Genomic DNA, 10,263 nt, shown 5'->3' with positions numbered 1-10,263 from the left:
GCTATATGGCTATGCGTTTAAAAATTATCTCTCAAAATGTGAGAGTTTTTCAGTCTCCGGCTAGGCGTGCATCTATTCTAGATTTTTTGAGTTTGAAAGGGGGTGATATTGTATGTGTGCAGGAGTGTGGTCTGAATAGGTGTCCTAAGAAGAATGAATGGAGGTTTGGTGAGGCTATATGGTCTTTTTCTTTGGTGAATAAGAATGATGGGATTGGGGTATTGTTTAGGAATAAGGATATTGTGTTAAAACAAAGTGTTGTGGTGGAGGATGGAAGGTGTGTATGTCTGCTTCTTTCTTGTAGGGGGTGGGATTTTAAGTTGATTAATATTTATGCACATGCTGATAAAAATGCCAGGCTTGCTCTGTTTGATAAACTGACATTTTTTTTGCATGGCAAACTTCCAACCTTTGTTGTGGGGGATTTGAACTGTATCCTGGAGAAAGATGCCAGGGCTGGGTCTTATGTATCCAGGGTAGATGTTACAGGTAACAGGTGGAAGCAGCTGGTGTCTGATTTTTCACTTAAAGATGCAGTGGAAGTTAGTCCTGGCCCTTTTACTTATCATGCGGATGATGGGTGCACTGAGTCTCGTTTGGATTTTTTCTTTTACACATCTTTTGCGGTTAAGTGTGTGAAGTATGAGCAGGAGCGGGTGGGGTTTTCTGATCATGAATGTTTGTCTGGAGTGTTTGAGGTTCATAATGTTTTCCATGGCCGGGGTGTGTGGCGGATGATTGTTAGTATGTTGCATGATGTGAATGTAAGGAGGGCGTTTGAGAGAAAGTATGCTTTTTGGTGTAGGAAGAAAGGCTGTTTTTCAAATCTTTTATTGTGGTGGGACTGGGTTAAAATTAAAATAGGTGGTTTTTTCAGGCACTTGGGGTATGCAAGGGCAAGGAATAGGAGGTTGTTGTATAAGAGGCATGCTGGGAGAATTTCTTATTTGCATAAATGCAAATCTTTGGGTTTGGATGTGCAGAATGATTTGGAGCGGGCAAAAAAGGAGATGAATGGTTGGCTTGGAGAGGAAGGTAAGAAGATTATTTTCAGATCAAGAGTGGAAGTGAGAGAGAAAGATGAAAAGTGTTCTCGTTTCTTTTTCAAAAAGATGTGTAGTGGTGGAAGGGACATGAATGTGTTGTTGGATGGGAATAATTGTGAGGTGCGTGGTATGGAAGTTTTGAAGGTGGTGGCTGAATTTTATAGTGGTTTATATGAAAGGAAATTTTGTGATTTGGGTGTTGATGATGAGTTTTTGGATGTGATAGAGAGGTTTGTCCCGGAGGGTGAGTTTCAGTTTCTAATGGGGGAAGTTACAAAGGAGGAAATTGGAGGGATTGTATCTAAGGCAGCCAAAAATAAAGCTCCTGGTCATGACGGGATTCCTTGGGAATTTTATGAGAAGTACTGGGAAGTGATTGGTGGTGATGTGGTGGAAGTGATGAGTATGATTTTTGGGGGTGCAAGGATGACTGAGAGTATGAAGCAAGGGGTGGTGGTGTTAATTTTCAAGAAGGGTGATAGGCGTATTTTGGGTAATTGGAGACCCATTACTCTTTTGAACACTGACTACAAAATTTTTTCTAAATTAATGGCAAATCGTATGAGAGAGGTGGTGGGTCATGTTATACATGAAGATCAGGTTTGTGCAGTGCCTGGGCGAAAGATTCATGATAATGTGGCGTTAGTACGGGATATGTTGGGGGATTGTAAAGCTAGGAAGTGTGGTGTGATTGTTTGTGCTTTAGATTTTGAGAAAGCGTTTGATCGGGTGGCTCATGTGTTTTTATTTAAAGTGTTGAGGCGTATGGGGTTTCCAGATAGGTTTGTTGATTTGTTGTTTGGTATGTATGAGGGGGCTAAAAGTAGAGTGTTGGTGAATGGTTTTTTTACTGTTCCTTTTGATATTCTTTCTGGGGTAAGGCAGGGGTGTCCTTTGTCGCCCATCTTGTTCATATGTGCTATTGAGCCGCTTTTGGTGATGTTGAGAAAGGATAAGGTTTTTAGAGGTTTTTTGGTTCCGGGGAGTGATGGAAGGTTTTTAAAGGCGTTGGGTTATATGGATGATATTTGTGTTTTCTGTGATTCGGTTTGTGAAGTTGCCAGAGTGAAGTTATTGGTTAGTCTTTTCTGCATTGCTTCTGCATTTAAGATTAATTGGGGGAAAAGTAATATGAAGGTTTTCTTTAAACATGTTTCTTTAGTGGATTGTGGTATGGTATTAGCTGGTGATAGTATTAGGGTGTTGGGGGTGGATTTTAGTGAGAGTTTGAATGGGGATGAGTGTTGGGTGGAATTAGGACGTAGGATTTCTAAGAAGCTTGATTTTTGGCGTTTAAGGGATTTGTCCTTTACTGGTAAAGTGCTTGTTGTTAAGAGTGTTGTTTTGCCCATGATTTTATATATTGCTTTGGTGTTTCCTCCGTCTAACGTGATGTTAAAAAAGGTCAATTGGATTCTGTTTTTGTTCTTATGGGGGTCTGGGATGGAGAAGGCAAAGCGAGATATATTGGTAAAGAGGAGGGAAGCTGGAGGACTGGATTTTCCCAATTTGGAGGTTTTTTTGGGGATTAATTATATTAGTTTTTTTGTTGGGTCCCTTTCTAAGTCTTCCAAGACTGCCTGTATGTTGAGGTACTTGGCAGGTTCTGTATTGGGTCGTTTGAAGTGGGTGGTTCCTGATAGAAGTAAACCCTTTGGTTTTTTCTGTCCTGAATGGTATTTGTATGTTGAGCGGTTTGTGAGGAAGTATAGATTGGAAAACGTTAAAATGGAACAGTTTGTAAGTATGAAAAAGTCAATTAAGAGGATGTGTGTGGATGGGTCTATAAGTGAGATTAATGGTTTGAAATCTGCTGAGGCGGAAGTTGTGTGGGGGAAAGTTTCTAAGTACGATTTGACTAATAAGCAGAAGGACCTTGTTTGGATGTCCTTGCATGGTATTTTGCCAGTTAGGAGTGTGCAGAAGAGGAGAGGTCTTGTACCTTCTGAAAGGTGTCCTAGGGTTGGATGTGGAGATGATGAGGATGTATGTCATGTTTTTTGGTCTTGTAGGTATGCAAGAGATGTATGGAATAGATTAGGCAGGATGTGTTCGGGTCTGACTGGGATTAGGAGTTTGAACTTAGGAATTGTTATGTTTGGTCTTTGTAGGTTGAGTAGGAGAAGCGATAGGTTGTTATGGTTATTTTTGGCATGTGTGAAGGAAGTTTTGTGGGATGTGAGGAATTTGTATGTCTATAAGAAAGAAGTGTTTGAGATAGATGATTGTGTGAGAATGGTATTGGATAAGTTGTATTTTTGCTATAGGTGGGATGCTGATAGAGGTGTGGATGCTGAAGGTAATTGGAAATTTTTGAAGTGGAAGCATTGGGTGGCGGGTGTGTGAATTTTGTTGGGTTTTCATGTTATTCTGCTGATCTTGTATTATGGATTGTTTTGGTGTGCTAAATAAAATATGGCCATTATGATGAGTTTTGTGATAGTCTCGTCAGGTGGTTTTGCCCTTCTGGGTTTGACTCCTGACATTTGACTATGTTTGAAACCTGAATGGTTTAAAAAAAAAAAAAATAAAATCTGTTCTTATCAGTTTAATATCTGATACGTCCCCTATTTGGGGACCATATATTTAATGGATTTTTGGAACAGGGAGATGGAAGAAGAGCTTGCTCTGTCCACTCCACGCATTGACCCGTTATTGCAGTATCTCCGGGACCAGTGCACTCCTTCTCTGATCCAGTTTCTAAAAACAGATTGAATTGAAATCAGCGCAAGTTGTCTTTTAACCCTTTATGTGAATTGATTTCAGGGTCAAAGAAGCACTTTTCTCAGGCCAAGTGTAGCATTTTGTTTGATTTCTCCTGGCCAATTGCAACATTTTCTGTGCCTTGCCTGGCCTTGCTTTCACCTATGTCTGTCAAACATTGCATTGCATTCAATATGCAATCAATCAATCAATCAATCAATTTGTCTTTACTGGTTGCTGCAACAGGTGTGTTAAGATATAGGCCTCTATTAGGCCTTTCTTACAGTGTTGCAAATATACTGTGTCGGCTACCAAACTAGGCCCCTGCTGTCTGTCAGCCCTTGCTATTTAAATTGAAGTATCCAATGAGTAGTTCTGCCATACATACTGCATTTCTGACCGCAGGAATTCTTTTTTGAAACATTGTCTCCCTCTTGTGGACCACCGGCTTTTGAATGCGTTGTATTATATGCATTTTTAAAAGAAAAAAATAAGTAAAAATGGTGCCTGTGCTGATCTTGAATAGGCTTGTCTTGTCCATCTACACCTGTGTGTGTGAGCATTCTAATGCTTTTCACCAACCAGGTGCGCTGCCTGCAGTAGATAGAATCTTAGCACGGAACATTCATGTGCTGTCACAATGGGGCTGGCTGGAGGGTGTGGTCAAAGTAGGCGGAGTTATGCAGATTCAAAACGCGACGTGCACAGCTTGAACAAACACACACAGACAGACAGACAGACAGACACACACACTCTCTGTCTCTCACACACAGACACACATACACAGCAGAACTGTCATTGACAGCAGAACTGTCATTGAGAAGGCCTCCAGAGTTTCTGAAAATGTCCTCCCTGCGGCAATCTTTTGCTCTGTCTCCACAATGGGTATTGGTGGTAGGCCTTGGTGCGGCCCACGGGGCACAGCGGGTTCAGGATCGCTTCTCGGCCTTTTGGCTGCGATCATTTTGGTTGCAGCTGAATTTGGTGCGAGTTATCTGGAGGAATCCAGGCCTTTTTGCAAAGGATTTTGCGTCATCTGTGGTTTATACCGACAGTTATTTGGAAGCATGAATTTCGTCAGGAACACCATCCGAATTGGAGTGGACGCAAGGAGTTCTGAGAGGAATACCGTGAAGTTTGTCGTGCAGGATCTTCTGGAAGGTAAAGCTGGGGCAAGGCGAGGGGATTTCTACAGCGTCAATGAGTTTCCTAGGCAAGGGACTTATGATGTGACTTTTGTAGAAGAAAATGTCTGCCTTGATGTGTTTGAATGGCTGCGGAGTCATTCTAAAGATCCCTTCTTGGAAGGAATAGTTTGAGCCTTTGTTTGGGCTGCAAGAGAAAACTGTGTGGGTAACTGTGTATAACCCTTTTACGGACCCAGTTTTACTGGAGGGCTTCCTTTCGCGGTATTGCGAATATGTACGGAAAGGAGAGAGGCAGGTGAACTGTCTGGGGATTTTCAACTGTAAGTATAAGTTTCGTGTGAAACTTAAGAAGGACCCCGAGAGTGTGGGAGGCTTCAGGCATCCTCCGGCGAACTTCTCCGTGGCGGGACATAGGGGTTTCCTGTCTTATGCAGGGCAGCCCATGTTTTGCAGGAAGTGCTTTTCCTTTGGCCATGTGCAGGCTACATGTAAAAAAGGGCAGTGTTGCCGCAATTGTGGAAGGGAGGGACATGTGGCGGGCGAGTGCCCGAGACCCAAGTCCTGTGATATGTGTGGTAGCGAAGATCACATGTTCAAGGATTGTCCGAGGGCTATGCCCAGGAAATCGGATAAAGAATGGAAGGAGGAGGAGGAAAGGAGGAGGATGGCGGAACGGATGAAGCGTGAGACTGCCAGAGTGGAGAGGGAGGAGAGGAGGCGGAGGGAATATCTTGCCTCTCAGGCTCCTGATGACGTTCTCCTGGCACCTGCTGGATATAAGAAGAATTTGGAGAAGGAGCTTAGAAGGGAATTGAAGAAAGTGGAAAGAGGCTTTGAAGGGGCGGTAGGAGGGGAGCGCCCGGACATGTTGCAGCTTCGGGACGCTGAAGATGTTGCGGAATGTATGGAAACTGTGGAAAGTTCTGAACATCTCTCAGACCCGGAGGTTATTGAAGAGTTTTGGTCGGATGATGGTGGAGGGAGTGAAAAGTGTCACAGGGAGGGTGGTGGGGAAAGTGACGAAGAAAAAGAAGGTGTGGCACCTCAGAGGAAAGCAGGTGTCAAGAAGCCAAGGTGGAGTGAGAGTGGAGAGGCCAGCGGGTCGGAAACTAGCCACTCACTGCAGATGGTGGAGGGCGATGGTGGGGGGACTGTTTAAAATTGTCTGGAATTATGCATAAGTTTTTTTTTTTTCCTCTGTCTTTAGAGCTTTGACTTAAGTCAAAGGCTTTCTGTTTTTGTATAGTGCTTGGACTTTTTTAAGTATGGTTTTCACTATAATCTCTCAAAATGTGAGAGTATTTAAAAATAGGTGCAGAAGGGCTGCAATTTTTGATTTTTTAGCTATGAAAAATGCATCAATTTTTTGTTTGCAAGAGTGTGGGGTGGTGGATGGTGTGAAAGGGGATGAATGGCCTTATGGGGCATCTGTATGGTCGGGGAGTGCATGTAATAAGAATGATGGTGTGGGATTTTTGGTAAAGGGGCGGGAGGTTGTTTTGAATGATTATGTGGTTATTGAGGTGGGTAGGTGTATATTAGCAAATTTTGTGTATAGAAATGTTAAATTTTGCGTTATTAATGTTTATGCACCGGTGGATAAGAATGAGCGGAAAAATTTATTTGAAAAAATTAAGTTTTTTGTGCCGGGGAGAATGCCTGTGGTGATTGTGGGTGATATGAATTGTGATGTGGGGAAAGCGAATGTGGATGTGTCTGGAAAGGTTTTATTAGATTTGGTTGGTGATTTTGGGTTGAGAGATATGCAGCGTTTGTGTAAGGTGAATCCTTTGTTGAATACCTTTTTTTCTGAGAGTGGAAAAATACAATCTAGATTGGACTATTGTTTTGTTTCCAAAAATATGGCTTCTATTAGTTATAAGCAGGAGAATGTTTTGTTTTCAGATCATGTGTGTGTGTCATGTGAAGTGGATATAGATGTAAATGGGGTGTTTGGTAGGGGCTTATGGAAATTAAATAGTAGCTTGTTGGAGAATGTGGAAGTGAGAAAGATGTATGCAAGACAATATAAAGAGTGGTGTAAGGGTAAGAGTGGTTTTCGGGATGTGTGTGATTGGTGGGATTGGGTCAAAAAACAGACCAAATTTTTCAAATTTTTCTTTAAAGATTTAGGTTATAAGGTTGCTGCAATTAAGAGAGAAAAATTTGAAGCTTTAAATGCGCGTTTAAATTTTTTATATAAATTGAGGGAAGGAGGAGTGGTGGTGGAGGAGGAGATTTTGTTGGTTAAAAAGGAAATTCATGAATTTTTGATGGAGAGGGGAAGGAGTATTGTTTTTAGGTCTAAGGTTGATAGATTGGAGCATGATGAGAAATGCTCACGTTTTTTTTTCAAGAAGGTTTTTGGGGAGAAACAAAGTATGAATGTGCTGTGTGGGGCTGACGGGAGAGAAATATATGGGGAAGATATGTGTGAGGAAGTAGCAAAGTTTTATGAGGATCTGTATGCGGTGAAGTGGAGGGATGGAAATTTGGAAAATGAAGTGTTGAGTGTGCTAGAGAATAAGTTGAGTGAGGTAGAGAAAGGGAGTGTGATGAGTGAGTTGACAGATGATGAGGTATGGAAGGTGATGAATAGTATGGCGTTAAATAAAACGCCGGGGGAAGATGGTCTTCCGGTAGAGTTTTATCGAGTGATGTGGGAGGTGATTGGTAAGGATTTTGTGGAGGTTTGTAAATATATGTGGGCAAATGTGAAGGTAGCTGAGAGTATGCGTGCGGGAATGGTTGTGTTAATACCAAAGAAAGGAGATTTGAGAAATATAAAGAATTGGAGACCGATAACGTTGTTAAACTGCGATTATAAGATCTATGCAAAAGTAATGGCAAATAGAATGCGTGATGTGATAGGGAGTGTGATTGGGGATGAACAGTGTTGTGCGGTGCCTGGAAGGCGTATACATGAGTGTGTGTGCATGTTGAGGGATTGTTTGTGGGATTGTAAGAGTCGCAAGAGAGGTGTGTTTTTGTTAAGTTTAGATTTTGAAAAAGCGTATGATAGGTTGTCGCATAGTTTTTTGTTTAGAGTGTTGTTAAAAATGGGTTTTCCGGCTGAGTTTGTTGGGAGAGTGAGAAGTTTATATAGGAATATTTATAGCTGTGTTTTGATGAATGGTTATGTTGGGAGGAGAGTGAATGTTTTTTCGGGTGTGCGTCAGGGGTGTCCTTTGTCCCCTGTGGCTTTTATTTGTGCTATTGAACCGTTGCTTTGTATGTTGAGAAAGGATAAGGTGATTCGGGGTGTACAAGTGCCGGGTGGAGGGGGTAGGGAGTGGAAGGTTAGTGGTTATATGGATGACGTGTGTGTATTATGTGATTCGGAATGTTCAGTGAGGCGGGTAAAGTTATTAGTGTCCTTTTTTTGTGGTGCGTCTGCTTTTAAAGTTAATTGGGAGAAAAGTGAATGTAAGAGTTTTGGGGGAGGATCTTTGAGTAAGGATGTTGGTGTGAATGAAGTAAAGGGGCCTATTAAGGTGTTGGGTGTAAAGTTTTCTGAGAGACTGGATGGGAAGGAATGTTGGGATGATGCGAAAGAGAAAGTTGAAAGGAAGTTGTGCTTTTGGAGGTTGAGAAACCTTACTTTTTTTGGGAAAATTTTGATTATAAAGAGTGTGGTGTTGCCTATTTTTTTGTATATTGCTCTGGTTTTTCCACCAGAGTATATGTGTCTGAGGGGGTTAAATAGGGTACTGTTTGTTTTTTTATGGAATTCTAGAATGGAGAGGGCTAAGAGAGAAACTTTGATGAAGCATTTGGAGAAAGGTGGTTTGAATTTTCCTAACCTTGAAGTGTTTTTTGGTGTAAATAGTGTGGTGTATGTGTTGAGGATGATTAGGGCGGATGGAAAATATTCATGTATGTGTAGGTATTTGTTTGGGGCTTATTTGTTTCGTTTAAAGTGGTGGGAGAGAGATTTGCGGTGTCCGGTGGCTTTTGAAGTGCCTGTATGGTATGTGTGGGTTTATAAATTTTTGGTGAAGTATGAGCTGTGTGATGTGGATATTAGGTTGTTGAGTAATAAGAAGGCTGTGTATAGGATGATTGAGAGTAGAGAGATGGAGTGTGGAATAAATATGGTTAGAGGGTTGGATGTACAGAAAGTGTGGAAGAGGGTACGAATGGATGGTATGACAAATAGGCAGAGTGAGATTGTGTGGCAGTCATTGCATGGAGTTTTACCTGTTAGAGAATTTCAAAGGAACCGTGGTTTGGTGAGAAGTGAGATGTGTCCGAGAGAGGGTTGTGGTGGAAGTGAGAGTGTGATACATGTTTTCTGGAATTGTAAGTATGCTAGGAATGTGATTGCAAGGATGGGGCCTTTATGTAAAGAATTGGGTGGTGTGAGCCTGTTATCTTTTGAGGTGTTCATGTTTGGTTTGGGAATGTGTGATGGGGAGAGAGGAAGAGTGTTGTGGTTGATGCTTGCGTGTATAAAGGAAGTGTTGTGGGATGTAAGGAATGTGTATGTTTTCAAGAGGAAAGCTATTTTAGTTAAGGATTGTGTAAAGGTGATTTTGGGGAAATTGTATGTTTGTTATTTGTGGGAGGTGAAGAGGAGAGGGGAGCTTGATGCTGAAGGCATTTGGAAGGTAAAGAAGTGGAGATATTTTGTTAATACTTCTTGATTGTTTTTTCTGTTGTGTAAATATGTATTTTGAAAAAAGAAAGAAAATTTTTCCGATGATGATGGGAACGGCTTTTTGTGTTTGAATTTTGACACAGCTGTTTGGGTATGTTTCTTCGGTTATGGTTTTCTAGACCGTGAAATTCCCCATCTGAGGGAAAAAAAAAAAAAAAAAATCTGTTCTTATCAGTTTAATATCTGATACGTCCCCTATTTGGGGACCATATATTAAATGGATTTTTGGAACAGGGAGATGGAAGAAGAGCTTGCTCTGTCCACTCCACGCATTGACCCGTTATTGCAGTATCTCCGGGACCAGTGCACTCCTTCTCTGATCCAGTTTCTAAAAACAGATTGAATTGAAATCAACGCAAGTTGTCTTTTAACCCTTTATGTGAATTGATTTCAGGGTCAAATAAGCACTTTTCTCAGGCCAAGTGTAGCATTTTGTTTGATTTCTCCTGGCCAATTGCAACATTTTCTGTGCCTTGCCTGGCCTTGCTTTCACCTATGTCTGTCAAACATTGCATTGCATTCAATATGCAATCAATCAATCAATCAATCAATCAATTTGTCTTTACTGGTTGCTGCAACAGGTGTGTTAAGATATAGGCCTCTATTAGGCCTTTCTTACAGTGTTGCAAATATACTGTGTCGGCTACCAAACTAGGCCCCTGCTGTCTGTCAGCCCTTGCTATTTAAATTGAAGTATCCAATGAGT

General features: G+C 41.5%; 1 non-coding gene and 1 pseudogene across 1 annotated transcript; both read left to right on the top strand.

Annotated features, from left to right (window-relative positions):
• The first annotated feature begins 3,538 nt into the window (after positions 1 to 3,538).
• Positions 3,539 to 3,732, top strand: LOC143771324 (U2 spliceosomal RNA). The gene has a single exon (XR_013215082.1). It is a non-coding gene; the product is annotated as a U2 spliceosomal RNA (small nuclear RNA).
• A 5,932-nt stretch (positions 3,733 to 9,664) lies between these two features.
• LOC143771345 (U2 spliceosomal RNA) lies at positions 9,665 to 9,871 on the top strand (annotated as a pseudogene).
• The last annotated feature ends 392 nt before the right edge of the window (positions 9,872 to 10,263 follow it).

Source organism: Ranitomeya variabilis, chromosome 4, assembly GCF_051348905.1.
Source record: "Ranitomeya variabilis isolate aRanVar5 chromosome 4, aRanVar5.hap1, whole genome shotgun sequence".
Taxonomy (NCBI): Eukaryota; Metazoa; Chordata; class Amphibia; order Anura; family Dendrobatidae; genus Ranitomeya; species Ranitomeya variabilis.
Note: the sequence above shows the minus strand (reverse complement) of the source record. Positions and strands in the feature narration are given on the sequence as shown.